Genomic DNA, 14,867 nt, shown 5'->3' with positions numbered 1-14,867 from the left:
AAGTCGGCCACAGAGCAACGAAGAAGACAAAATAAAAATAGAAAGCTTATGGAAAAAATTACAGCAAAAGACCCCGTCAGATTTTATTATTATAATAATAATTTTTTTTATAACAAAAGTAAGTGCACATCCAGTAATTTTCCAGTAAAAAATAAAAATAATATACTTAAATAAGATTCAGACTCTAGACTTTTATACAAATAACTAATATTATCAACCAAGCCACTACTCCTCATTTATCATAAAATTAAAATAATTAAATTAAATATAAATTGTGAGAGAATTTATTTAATTTAAAATTTAAGATCATTATATTCCTACTAGACCAACATTCCTTTTTGGTAAAATATTTTTAGAATCAATACAAATACAATTAAAACTCACTATTGTATATTTTAAATTTTACTAGAATTCATAGGTTATTACAAAAAATCTCTTGAACACTAGAGAATGTTTTTTGACTATTAATTAGCATATTTAACTATTAAAAATTAATGTATTATCACTACTATAAAAAAAGAAATAAATGACGGTTAATACGCATCATTTATGTGACTGACATTTAAATTTTCCCAATAAATGACGGTTATAAAATCGTCATTTAAAATAAAATTTTTACAGAAGGCCATGCCAAATAAGACAATCAATGACGGGTAAATTATTTACCCATCATTTGAAGCCTGACAATAAATGAAAGGTAAATAATTTACCTATCATTTATTGTGACTTTAAATGACGGGTAACTTATTTACCTATCATTTAAAGTATGGTAAAGGATAAATAGTTTACCCATAATTTAAAGTCACAATAAATGACGGAAAAATTATTTACCCATCATTTATTGTTATACAAATGACGTTATTTATATAACGGTCATTTATTATATAATTTTTTTAATACGTGAGCTATTTTTATACCATCTCCCTTGCAAAAAAAAATTAAAATAGCAGCAGACAGTCATTTTAAATTTGAATATCAACAAAATTTATTGTATTCAATTTCAAATTAATCAATAAATAAATGTAATTATATAAAGTAAACTGTTTCTGAAAATAAACTACCTATTAAAATTATAAACATCCTAACTAAGTTCTATTAATCTTCTTTATATGAGGTCCACACTTAAAAAATGTATTGATACCATTCTTCAATTACCTCATTTATTTCTGCATCCTCGAATTCTTCAACATAATAATCGTCATAGTACTGCAATATATAAATGATCCACTATAAATTAATTTTAATACATTAATTTTTTTTATAATTTAAAATTTAATATTGTTGACATACCATCTCAAAAATTATACTTTCGTTATGGATAATGATGTCCTTCATGAACCTCATGATGCAAAAGCCACAATTCAAGCTATTTTTTTTTGTCTTGGGCACTAAAAATTAAAAAATTGATAAATATGTATTAATGCATTAAATTTTTTAATTTAATAAATGATTCCAATTACCTTAATTATATTCCAAGTGTAGGCCACATCATAATTTGCAAAGGACCTTGAATTGATTGTTTTGTGTTAGTGCGGTATAACACAATCGCCCTAATGAAACAGTAAAAAATATATTAGTATGGAATTTAAATAATCAAATAAATATGTGAAATACTTTATGCACTTATGTATTATCAACTCCAATAAAATTTGTTTCTTTCTTGATTTTCCTCCAAGAGAATCGAGATAATATATCTTTGAAGTGTTACCAAATGGTTCAGTAGCAATTAACATCCAATAGCCCCTAATAGTATTAACAAGTGTTGCAAAATTATAATTAATTAATTAAATTAAAAATAAAAAAATATTAAGATAAGTGAGAATTACATTACCTTTGACAGTGTGGTATTATGAATAATGTTCCCTTTCGAGCCCTTGCTTTAAAATTTTCGCTTAATGCCTTTGCTTGTTCTAAAATTTTGTTGCTTTTAATTTAAGTATGTACACCCACTTCATAGGGACTAACGAAGACGAACTTCGTTTATAGATTGAAAAGGACAATAAATTTTCATACAAGCACTTATTATAAATACAACAAATGGATTAGTTTATATTTAAAATATTACCTATTCATCTATGAAAAAAAAATACTATATGTAGAAGCTGAGAACAGTGAGACTGATCATATCATGTTGAAGTACTTTATCAATAACATCAAGCAAAAGCATATCATATCGGTCTTCGCCATACATACCAGCCTCGAACGGGATTTGCAAGATCAGAGGATTAGACCTATGAATCGTTACATATGCCTGGAGTAAATTTCTATGTTGGCTTGGCAACTGGGGCTCTTGTTCGGCACAGCTTTATGGGAGACTGCTTGTTTAGAGGAGAGCCTAGATCAAGGTATAATCTTTTTTTAGACTATGCATCTTTACTAGTTTTTTTAAGACTTGGCATCCTAACTTGACTAGCTTGCCATCCAACAAAACTATTATCACCTCTCCAACAATCCCTGCGTCCTCGGTGGGAATAGGTAACGGATAGTTCAAATCCTTTGGCACATTAATAGCAATATGTGCATAGGATGCAGAGAGTGGCATATTATGTAGCATGTCTCAGGCAAATTAAACACCCAACTGATAGCAACTACATGACAATTTGAGCTATTTGCCAACAACTCACTTAGGCTCTTACTCTATATTAATAAGTAATACACTATATTAAAGTTATGAAAAATAGAAATAGTGAAACATGAGTGAAATAAATTAATAATATTTTACTTCAGGGAGATTTTTAACAGGCTGCATGATACTGTAACTACCTTTCCACTAGGACTAATATGAAACTCTACCTCCTGCCTCTCCTTGTCTTTTAGCAAAGCTTCAATCATGTCCCGTTGCCTATATAGCTCTTCTTTCAAGGTGGCAATCTTAGCTCCTGCACCCATATCCTCTATTGACCTTGTCTTCTTCTATGACCTGAATATTTTTTTTTTTAAACACCGAAACCATATTCCCTAACTCAACTAGGGTATTCGGGATTACCCAATGCCTTGCCCAAGACATCATCATCAGGCATGCCACTTTTCTCAATCTCGCCCTGTGTAATATATAGTAAGAAAGTTAAATTAGTTGATTGAGTATAAAAAAATATTAAGTTAATGTACTTACACACTTGTCGGCAAGCTCCTGAACACGTTCATTAATAATATTTCCTTCTTTATTGGTTCAGCCTTCTATGAAGAGTCTGTGACGTGAAACTGAGCTTGCCTCTGAACCTTCTCGCTCGATCTATGAATTTAAATAAATTTAAATGTCAGTATAGTATATATATCTATGAAATAAGCTAAAATTATATAGTATAAATATTAACTTACCATTTGTTGCTCAATTCCTGCATATCCTATGTACCCCTTCTTGTAAATACAACTCTTTTTTTTTGTGGCTCAACTCCTGTACAAAACACATAAAATCATATTAATAAAATTAAATATATTGACAATAATAAAAATATTAATTCATCTCATTGTTCTTACTTAAAATTGTCTGTCGAGATATTGAGCAACAAATTCATCCCACTGTTCTTGTGAAACTAATGGCCTTATCAAATCAGGGACTTTAGCACTAATGTTTCGTCCTAATTTTTTTAATGTATTTTGCTCTCACGAAATACCAAAATGTCCGCATTGCCTTTCCAGCTTGTTGGATGACGAAATTTTATCTGACTAGCATCAATTGCAAACGCTGACTATAAACCAAAACAATTAATTAGATTTTCAGTCAAGTAATTCCAATTAACTATAATGATGTAAGTAAAGTATTTTACCTTTACTTGCTCCCAAATATAATTTTTTGTAGCCTGACTAACATCGTTCTAGTATCTAATTGTAATTGGCACATTTGCTTTTGCCACAATTCCTATGTAGTTGATGAATTTATTTATATTGGTTTTGATAGGTTGACCTTTGAAATTCCATTCAACTTCATATTTTTGTCCAGCAGTCTTTCTTCTATTCACTCGGCTATCAATGTCAAATCTCTTATTATTTGATTTGCTTCTTGCTGAATTTGTTGGTCATTTATATCAACATTAGGATCAACATTGCTAGGTCCACTGAGACCAGCAATCCTTTGGGAAGCCATTTACCTGCAAAAGTAGAAAAACAAAATAAATAATAAATAACAATATAAAAAAATAAAGCACATAATAAGTAATTTACATGATTAATGTAAAGCACACATTATAAGACAAATATAGCACATAATAAATAACAATAAAAATTTAAATCACACAAAACAAGTAACCTATAGGTTTAAATTGTTCTTGCTTTTTTTTTCTTGTACGTTCATTATCTTTGCTCGAATGCTTTTACCTCTTTTCTTTGAAATTCAAATACCTACATTGTGATCATTTTTCATATAAAAGGCTTCATCCTCAATGAAGTAACTTTCAAATGATGTCCCCACAAATGGATCATCTTCAACTGTATAATCATTCATATCTTCGTCTATTTTACTACTCAATAAAACGATAGATTAATTTACTTTAGCTGGATTAGGAATAAAGAACACTTGTTAAGCTTGTGAAGCCAAAGTAAAAGGCTCATATTTATAACCTTTTCCATTAAGATCCACCATTAAAAATCCCAAGTCATCAACTTGAAAACCATTTTTACGATTAACCCACTTACAATTAAAAATTAAAACTTGAAATTTGATGTAATCTAACTCTCAAATATGCTCAATTACTTTAAAATATGACATTTTTACATACAAGAAATTTTTGTCATTACTACAAAAAATACTTATGGGAGCGCTTATTTTAGAGCGCTTAAATGAAAAGTACTCCTAAAAATAAATACAGAATCTTTGAGAATATTTTGTTTCAAGTACTTTGAAATTCAAAGAATACGGGAGTGCTTTCATAAAAAAGCGCTCCCATATATACTTTAAAAAATAATTTTAAAACACATAAACCCAAGGGAGCGCTCCTAAAAAAGTGCTCCTTTAAGCTTAAGTGACAAAGGCTTATAGGAGCGCATTCCATTGAAGCGCTCGCATACGTGTTGGCAAAAAAAATAAAAATAAAAAAGTTTAAAGAGCAAAACCAACATATGGGAGACCTTTGCTTGAAACACTCTTCTACATTAGACATAACAGAGCGCTTCAACGTGGAGCGCTCCGAAAGGTATTATAATAAAAAAATAAAAATAATAGTTAAATAATTAATATATTATTTAATATTAATAATTGAATTTCTTAATTAATTATGAATAATATATTTATAATTTTATTTATATCTAGTTATTAATATATTTAATATTATTGTGTTTAATTTAGTTTAAATTTAATTTTTAATTAATTTATTAATTTTAATGTATTATAATTACAAACTATTTTAATAAAAATAATGTGTAAAATTTTATTTTATATAGTCACTAAAATTTACGAAATTATAAATTTAATTTTTTTATTGTATATAAAAAATTTGTATTTTAAGAATATAAAAGTTAAATAATATAACATTAATTTTTTATTGTATATAATAATTTTATATTTAAAAAATATAAAACATAAATAAAACAATATTAATTTTTTATATCTAGGTCTTTATCTGCTACTCACTTTTGAAGATTTAACATAGCCCACACCCACCCTCGAGCTCCTCTCTTCTACCCTGCAGCTCTTCTACCCTGCAGCCCCACGTTGTCCGCCGTCGAAGTCGATGCCATTAGCCGCCGAAGTCCCTTTAGATCATCGCACCGTCGAAGTCAATTTCTGTAAGATTCATCACACCGTTCCACGATCTGAGCGCGTTTTCTGTCAGGTCAAAGTCCGTTCGCTCCATTGAGATCCGTTCAGATCTCATGCTGTTTTGCGGTCGAATTCCTCTGTGGGTTCGTGTCGTTCTTGCGTCGATCTCTAGGTCTCGTGATCCATTGCTGCCATGGGGTAAACTTCTCTGAGTCTCGACTCCTCTCTTTATTCTTGTTCTTGTGTATTTACTGCTATAGATCTTTTTTAGCTTGTAGTGTAACCTTTTTTTTTTTTAACAAGGATTGTTGAGGTTACCTTGAACGGGTCTACAAATAAGAACGCAGACACTAAATTGATGAGAGGCTTGAAGGATGTATTAGAATTGATTCATCAGGACTCGTCTGCTAATGTTGGTATTTTAATTTCACTAGTTTGATTCCTGGGGTTTACTGTGTTGGGTTTGATTTGTAGGGTAATTAACCAACTTTCTTTTTCATCTCAATAAGATTAAAAAAAAAAGGGTATTTTGAACTATTTTGGTTCTTCATCAACTAGCAGTAATGGTCACTGGGTAAGATAGCTTAAAATTTTCATTTCACAAACGCAAGACCTTTAATGAATATTCAAAAGCTCGTCGTGCCACATTTTCATATTTAGAGTTTTGTTTAGACGTGTCAATTATGATTTTTTAAATCAGTTTTGTATCATGATTATAAGTTGAAGATGTAAAACCCCCTTCATTTCTATGCTTATAATATATTTTCTATCATGGACTTTCTCTAGTTTGACTCTAGTTCTCCTGTAGTTGAAGGAGCAGCAGATGGTGGACTTGGACTTACCGCTTGGCATGTGCTTTTGTTTTCATTGTTTATGAAAATTTATTAGTTATTCTTGTAATGTCAAATGCATCAAATTTTAACCAGCTTGTTTTGGAGAAAAAATTATCTGACATGTTCTTTGTTGGCTTTAGACAGCTCTTCCTGTATGGTCCAAACAAGATTGCCGGATGGATTTCAACACAAAATGTGATAGCCAGCCAGCCAGCCTAGCTGCTTCTTTTTTTCCTTATATTCTGAAATGGCCCTACTGCTGTACGACTCCAAACAGCGTACTGTTATGCCATGTTTTGCACGAGCTCATCTCTGTGATACAACTTGTTCTCCCTTTTGCTTATATTTGGCAGATCCCAAAAGTTATTTTGATATTAGTTTGAGAAAAAATACTTCATTCCTAACTGTTTGAAGATTTATGACTTCATGATATTGCTGCATTATTGCAGGGTACAAAAACAGCACTGAATTTACTTGTCGGCAAATTTTGCACTTCCATAACTAGACGCAGCTGCAATAGGCTGGACATTGGAAGTGGAGTATAGTGATTCTATCAAAGGTTAATAATACCATGTGAAGCACTACTGATCGGGTAGGTCGGCTCTGTTGTATGTGTAGAGCTATGGAATATCTCATAGTTATTCTTGTAAGCCACACAATTTGTTTTGCTTTCTCTTCCCACTTGATGACATTCTTTGATGGTCACGGTGTGGGAATTTTTGTCTGTGAATGATCTAGATTATTAATATCTTTTAATGTTTTCTTTTTTGAGTTTCTCCTTATATAATCAAAAGTGCATATAAGAAATGCCTATTGTTTTAAAATGTGTACATTAGTTCGTTCTTGATCGTGACTGCCTCTTGTTCTGCTGTTTGATACATATGGATGTAATTTCGTTTTCCTTTTGGATTTTCTAGATTAATAATTTCAATTCCTTAATCTCTATGCTATTCTATGTCTTTAATTTGTCTTTTCAAATGCTGTAATTAACAAGTTAGACATCTCATAATGGGCTTGTTCGGTTGCAATATTGTTCATGATTCATAAGTTTAGACAAACATGTAATAAATTATTGTGCCACTAGAACATGGTTGGATTAGTCTAATTTGTCTATTTTGTGCAGTGTCTAAAGGGAAGAAAGTGAAAGAAGGATTTGGGATCGTTGAGGTTTGGTTTGCAGTATCTTTTTAGTTACACCCACATATTTCCTTTTTGTGATATCTTGTTAGGTGTACTAGTTGTTTTGGATTTCCTTGTAGTGGAACATAGTGGCTGCACAAAGAAAGGCCTCGTAAAAAGGATGCTTGCTTTGTTAAGCGTCCAATGTTTATGTGGAGCTGTCATTGTTGGGAAATCCAATATTCATGAAGTTAGGGGAGGTACTAATGTTTTATTATCAATTTTATCCTTTTAAGTTGAAGTTAGTTGATTTTTAGTTATCATGACAATTTAAGGAATAAGTTTGTTTAGCATGTCCAGAGTTGGTAGTGAATGTGAGGGATGTGTATCAATTTGATTTTACTAAATTTATGTATATTTTTTTGTTTGAAAAATGAATTGGAGTGGTTTGTTTTTTAGACCCATTCATTAATTATTAATATTACAAGTTATTTTTGTGATGAAATCAATTTGATAGTGATGGGCAAGTAAATTGTAGGTTTTGTAAAATTAATTATTTTTAAATTTATTGGAGAATGTTGTAAGAAGGGAAAATTTTTTTTTTTTATTTAAATATATATATATGAGCGCTTTCAGAAGAGGCGCTCTTGTAAGGCATCCAAAAAGAGCGCTTCTAAGGAAAGCGCTCTTGTAGGTATTTTGTGAAGGCCTACGGGAGTGCTTCTAGGAGAAGCGCTCTTGTAATCTAATCCTACAAGAGAATTTCTAGAAAAGCTCTCTAATATACAAGAGAATTCTAAAAAGCTCTCCACTCAAGAGCTAAAAGCGCTCCCATAGAAAAAACTAAGTGCTCTGAAAAGCATTTTTTTGTAGTAGTGGTTCTTTAGTACTAGATATATGCATTGTTTGGATTATAAGAGTTACAAACACTATTTGCATTGTGCTTCGATCATCTTGCTCTTTAGTATAAATGTGTACCTATTAATGAGATAGCCGGTAAAGGAAAGAACTTGTTTATTTAGTTCTCTTGCCAATCATTTTAATTTTTCAAAAAATTGTATCAGGATCGGCAATCAACTTCTCAAGAATGTGCTGTTTCAGCCAAATTGTAAAACTCTTATTATGTTTGTTTGCATACTAAATCTCCGATATATTAGGGTTATCCCACTTAAGCTTGGCCATGTGAATTTCTACATACTCCTTAACCTCTACAGAGTTGTGTAGTACATATAAATGTGCTTGTTCCCATTATAAGTTGTAGATTGTAACTACTTTATTGCCCATGATTCCTTCTCCATCAGTGTTACATCATGCCGAGAAGTCGGAAGAGCAATATGGTTGACATTTGATAAGTACTTAGTATAAAATTCAACTGCATTCTCACAAATATATCGTTTAACTATACAACCTTTAGGTTGACTCTAATTTTTCACATATCCCTAGTATCCTCATGTAATGCCCAAATGGATACATTCATCACAAGAAAATTGAGCCACACATTTGTATTTCTTTACTAGATAAATAGTGATGTGCACCATTATATTAAAGAATGCATGCGGAAAATAAATTTCAAGTTCATATAAGATTAATATAATTTGGCTTTGCAATTTTGGCAATTTTGTGGGGTCAATCACTTTACTATATATAGACTTGAAAAAGAAACACAATTTTGTGATTGTGGCTTGAACCGTATCAGGTAAAATAGAACGTATAGCCATTGGAATAAAATTTTTCATCAATACATGGCAATCATGCATTTTTAAACCCTTCAACTTCAAATCCTTCAATGACACAAGGCCCTTAATATTTGAGGAGCACACCTTTAGAACTTTAACAGTAGCAAGTGACTCATATAAAGTCTTCTTTCCTTTTTTAGACACTATATGAGCTACTGCACGAAGAAATGTATGACTTCTCTTGTGAAGCTAACTCTTCCTTTATCTCCATAGAAATCATATCAAGTCTTGCCTTAATGTCATCTTTGGTCTTTCTTAGAATATGAAGTAATGTATCAGTTAAACTGTCTCACACATTTCTCTCAATATGCATGACATTAAGAAAATGCCTCACATATAAGGATTGTCAATATGTTGGTGGTAAAAAAAAAAAATACTTTATCTTCCACCCACATGTCTCAAGATGCTTTGTAAAATATTTGCCAAACTCGATATTTAAATTTTTCACCTTATCAAAATGTTGCTCACTTGTCAGTGGCATAGGTGCCTTACTCTTTTTTTGAATTCCCATTGAGAGTTTTTTTCAAGTGCTGATAATAATGATCAAGATATAACCATCTATGATGTTCGAGAGAGACATTCTTCATTCTATGTTCTAATCTCATTAAATGTGTGCCCTCTTCACAAATAGGATATCCGAGTTTTCTTTTGATACTATACCCTGACAAATTATCATATGTTAGAAAATCATTGATTGTGTCAAACAATAATGCTCTTAAATTGAACCTTTCTTCTCTATATCTATCATATACCTCAACATCGAGCTCCCACAACAATTTCAAATTTTCAATTAAAGGAACCAAATACGTCTGTCATTTTCTGGCTATTTTGGCCTCAAAATTAGAATGGATAGCATCATATATTTTCGCTTCATACATAACCATGGAGGTAAGTTGTAAATTACCAAAATAACTGACCATGTATTGTAAGTGCTACTATGAAGTTCGTGTGGATTCATTCCATCAGTAGATAATGCAAGACGAAGGTTTCTATCTTCTGCTCTAAAGTTAGGGTAATTGAGATCAATTTTTTTCTATTGAGAAGAGTTAGCTAGATGTTGAAGCTTCCTATCTTTGATCAATTTATCCGCATGCCATATCAAATTTTTTACATCCTCTGCACTACTGTACAGCCGTCTAAATCTAGGTACAATGAGAAAGTAACATAACACTTTCTCTGGGCTTCTTGTTCGCTTTGTACGTAAGGCATTACATTTTGGACATTCCATTAATGATGCATATTCATTTCTAAATAATATGTAATCATTAGGATAGGCGTGTATTTTTTCATAAATTATGCCAATTGAATGTAGCATTTACTTTACATTATACATAGTCCTTAGAAGCTCATTGTTTGCAGGTAGAAGTTATTTTATAAATGTAAGATTTTTTGTAAAGTTCTTATCACTCTATCCATGGCTCACTTTCAAGTTGTACAATTTTGACATCACGAACAACTTTGTGAATTTGGGTGCAACCAGCATATAATGGCTTCTTTGCACCACTTTTCAATATTTCTAACATTTCAGGACAATCTTCAAGTTCCCTTTCAATTGCATTGGTTATCTTTTCAAAACAATCGCTTTTATAAGTATCTGTCATAATCATCTGATTCAAAGCTTTCTTTATACTTTCATTATTAGTATACTCATTTTCTCTAGTCTCTCTATGCTTATGTTGACACTTGTAATTTTCATCAATTTCATAACATAACTAAATGGCCTTCCAACTCATATGCAGTAATTTGCTTCAAAAGATCATATCTTACACAAGGACACACTATTCTTCTAGGATCTGTTTTATGCTTGAGAGGTAAACCTCATAAACTTTTTCACATAATTCAAAATTCATTTATTGATTGGCAGACATCCATTCTTTATCTATAACTTTAATCTAGAAGACAATTCATTCAAGGAAATGTGATCAGTGACTTATGAATATGGAGAGGAAAGAAATGAAAGAAAGATTATAGATAAATAAATGGTGCTACGCTACATATAATATAGAGTAATTAATGAATCATGAGTCACAATGCATGAGCATTCACATATTCTTCAACCATTTAAAAAAAATTTGGCAGAATAATTTCTTCAACCATTTAAAAAAAAATTGGCAGAATAATGGCATAAGGAAAGTATTTCCTAGGCTAAAACCATCTTTTCAATCCTGGTATATCACTCAACAAATTATTTCAACCATATATAATCACAATACTAACAAAATTCTCACAAAATAAAACATTTTTAAATTATTATAAAATTATATCTAAAATTCGTTTTTTAAAATCATAGGAAAAAAAAAAATACCATAAACATAATTTTGAATCAATGTTTTTTATCTCATTAATCATTTTAAGGTTACATATATCCTATAACAATCCAAGCCAAGAAAAAAAAATCTTTCTTTAGCAAATGTAAAAAATCTTAATATAATAGCAATGATTTTTAGAGAAATTGCACGACAGTTTCAAAAGTCTAAATCTACTCCAATTATAATGAAAATTGGTACTAGTTTCAAAACTATCTGGATCAAAGAAGGCACAAATTTAAATTAAAAATTATTAATAAATCAGTCCAAAATTTATAGAAAAATACAACCATCATAAATATTTTATTTTAATCACTAATTTCATCTTAATAATCATCATAAGGCTAATTATATCATCTACTACCATTTTCAAGTCAATAACACATCAAACATTAATAGTTTTCGACATCTCACAATATCCAAAACGAGCAACAAATGATGAGAAATTTAAACAATAAAATTAACACTATTAAAACAATCCATAACATTAAATAAATCAATCCCATAATCTAAAAATTTAAGAATATTGGAAGACAATGAAGAAAAATCATAGAAATTACACACCCACATACCTGGAGAAGAGAGGATGAAATATAAAGAGAAAGAAAATGTGAGACGGCAACTGACGACGTAGGTGGTGGAACTTCATGTCGGAGAGGATGAAGATGTTCGACGGCCACATTGGAGGAAGATTGAGAGATTTCTACCGATTTTGTGTGTGGAGAAGAGAGGATATGCGAGAGAAGACGAACGGGTAGGAATGGAAAATGAGCTTGAAAACTGATTAAAAAAGAAAATAAATGACATATATTTGGAAAACACTTGTCATTTAAAGTTTAATTTTTTTTTTTTGCTTTCAGAAACTGAAACGTTGGGCAACAATTCTAGAACAAAAAATGATAAAAAAATTTTAAATTTTAAATGACGGGTGTTTATCATTTTTTGTTCTAGAAAATGAAACGTTGGGCTATAATAAATGATGGGTGTTTAAATATTCATTATTTATTATCAGACTTTAAATAATAGGTATTTATAACACCTGTAATTTAAAGTTTAGTTTCTTTTTTATTTTTTTAAATTAAGAATTGAAAAGCAAAACCTTTAAATGAAGGGTCTTTTAAACACCCGTCATTTAAAGGTTTGATAATAAATGACCGGTGTTTAAACACTCATCATTTATATTCTAACTATCACCCACCTCTCTCATATATGATTTTATTTAAACATCATTTTTTATGGCGTCTTATATTTAGATTTTTGTAATAGTGTATCTTTTAAATACTTGAGTATAAAATTACAAATTATCTTAAACAATTATAAATAACATTTAGCTTGTTGTAACTTATTTTTTACCAATGATTTACAAATAACTAATTTACAAATAACTAAACTTGAAAGAAGAAAAAAACTTTGAAAAAATTTATAACAATATATATATATATATATATAAAATAAATATAATAAGACTTGATTTGTTTTGATTTAAGTTTTCAAAAATAAAGAATTGAATCAAATTAAATCAATTAATTTTGTCAAAAGAAAACCAAACCAAATTTTGTTTATAGTTAATTTTGATCGATTCATATCGATTTGGATTTGTGTAGTTTAGTGTGATCAATTTAAATTAGTTTTGAGCACCCTTGGACTAGGCTGAGAATAGAGAGGAAGAGGAAGGTGGAGACGCGAAGATGAGGAAGAAGCATACGGGTTGGGGCTGTGAAGGCAAGTAAACTTGGGGCACGTTGATCTTGGGAGGGAAGAAGACATTGATTTTAAAAAAAAAAAAGAAAAAGAAAAAAGAAGAGAGAGGAGAGGAGAGCGGGAAACGCCAAAAAGCAAGAGAGAGAAAGGAGAGGTGAGAGAAGTGGATGGTGTCCTATGAGAATTTGATACTTGGTATGATTGTTGAGCCCAAAAATCAAGGACATTTGTCATTTGGGTAGTCCAAGTAAAATTGCATCCATTAACCCAACTTTATGGATATTTTTGTATCCATGTTCACTTAAAGATACTAGACATTTTTAGAGAAAAAAGATTATGAATATTTTTTTTTTCCTTTGACCCTTCTAATAATTAAATGACAGGGACATTTTAAAAAATTTTAGTCCTCTAACTTTATATAAGATTTTAATTTAGTCCTTAATTTTATAAAATATTTTTTTAGTTCTTTAACACTAGCACCATTGGTTTTAAATGATTATTTTTGTATCAATCATTATTATTTTAAAAAATTTAATTAATATGTCAATATTTGAAAGTTCAATGTAAAAATTTGTTAGGATGAAACTAACGATATTAGAGTTATAGGATTAAAAAAATACTTTATAAAATAAAGAATTAAAATGAAACCTTGTGTAAAATTAAAGGACTAAATATATATTTTGCCTAAAATTATTTTATAACTTTTTACTGATCATTAATAATTATAAATAGGTATACTTCTTTCTTAATTTCTATTAACAAGGTAAAAAGATCAGGCATTTTAAAATTAGATGAAGTGTTAGGTTGTCCAAATATGAGTAGACTTAAGTCGATTTGAGAAATCTCATATAAGATAAAATTGAGTATAATTACTAATTAATATAAAATAAAGAGAATCTCCTTTTATTGTTCTTATTCATTTCTCCTCTCCCCTATTTTTGGGTTTTTCTTTTCCCTATTTCAAGAAGTACATCCTCAATCTCAATCATAATTTGAGTTGATGGTGAGGGTCCACCATATAAAATTAAATTTAATAACTAATATAAAATAAAGAGAATATCATTTCACTACTATTGCCCATTTTTTCTTCTCCTCACACTCTATTTGAAGAAGTACATCATCAATCCTAATCTTGACATCACAGTTGAAATATTACCTAACATCCATTCACATTATGTGCTTATCGTGCGTGCTCATCAGCCTAAGGGCTGATCTGGGCCATTTAATTTAATTTCAAAATGATCTTTACCATTCATCATAAATTAATTTTTAAATATTTTTAATAATATATTTATTAAAATAAAATTTTATAAAAATTATAAAAAAATATTAAGTTTATATTGTTCAGAGCACATTTACATAATCAATCAATTTGTAAAAATTATAAAAATTTTAATATTAAATTAAGTCACCCAAATTATATCTGCATTATCCAAAATACACTTGGATAATTAATTAAAAAGTTAAAAAAATTTAA

The 14,867-nt window shown here is 29.8% G+C and overlaps 1 long non-coding RNA gene across 2 annotated transcripts; it reads left to right on the top strand.

The window, feature by feature from the left end:
- The first annotated feature begins 5,575 nt into the window (after nt 1-5,575).
- LOC129312540 (uncharacterized) lies at nt 5,576-8,930 on the top strand. Of its 2 annotated transcripts, XR_008593615.1 has the most exons (6): nt 5,576-5,893; nt 5,999-6,107; nt 6,504-7,120; nt 7,652-7,695; nt 7,788-7,907; nt 8,712-8,930. It is a non-coding gene; the product is annotated as an uncharacterized LOC129312540 (long non-coding RNA). The 2 variants fall into 2 exon arrangements; XR_008593614.1 differs by having other exon boundaries at nt 5,999-7,120.
- The last annotated feature ends 5,937 nt before the right edge of the window (nt 8,931-14,867 follow it).

Source organism: Prosopis cineraria, unplaced genomic scaffold (genome assembly GCF_029017545.1).
Source record: "Prosopis cineraria cultivar Desert tree isolate PC_DT_omini unplaced genomic scaffold, ASM2901754v1 PC6, whole genome shotgun sequence".
In the NCBI taxonomy this organism is placed as follows: domain Eukaryota; kingdom Viridiplantae; phylum Streptophyta; class Magnoliopsida; order Fabales; family Fabaceae; genus Prosopis; species Prosopis cineraria.
This window is presented reverse-complemented; position numbering and strand designations above follow the sequence as displayed.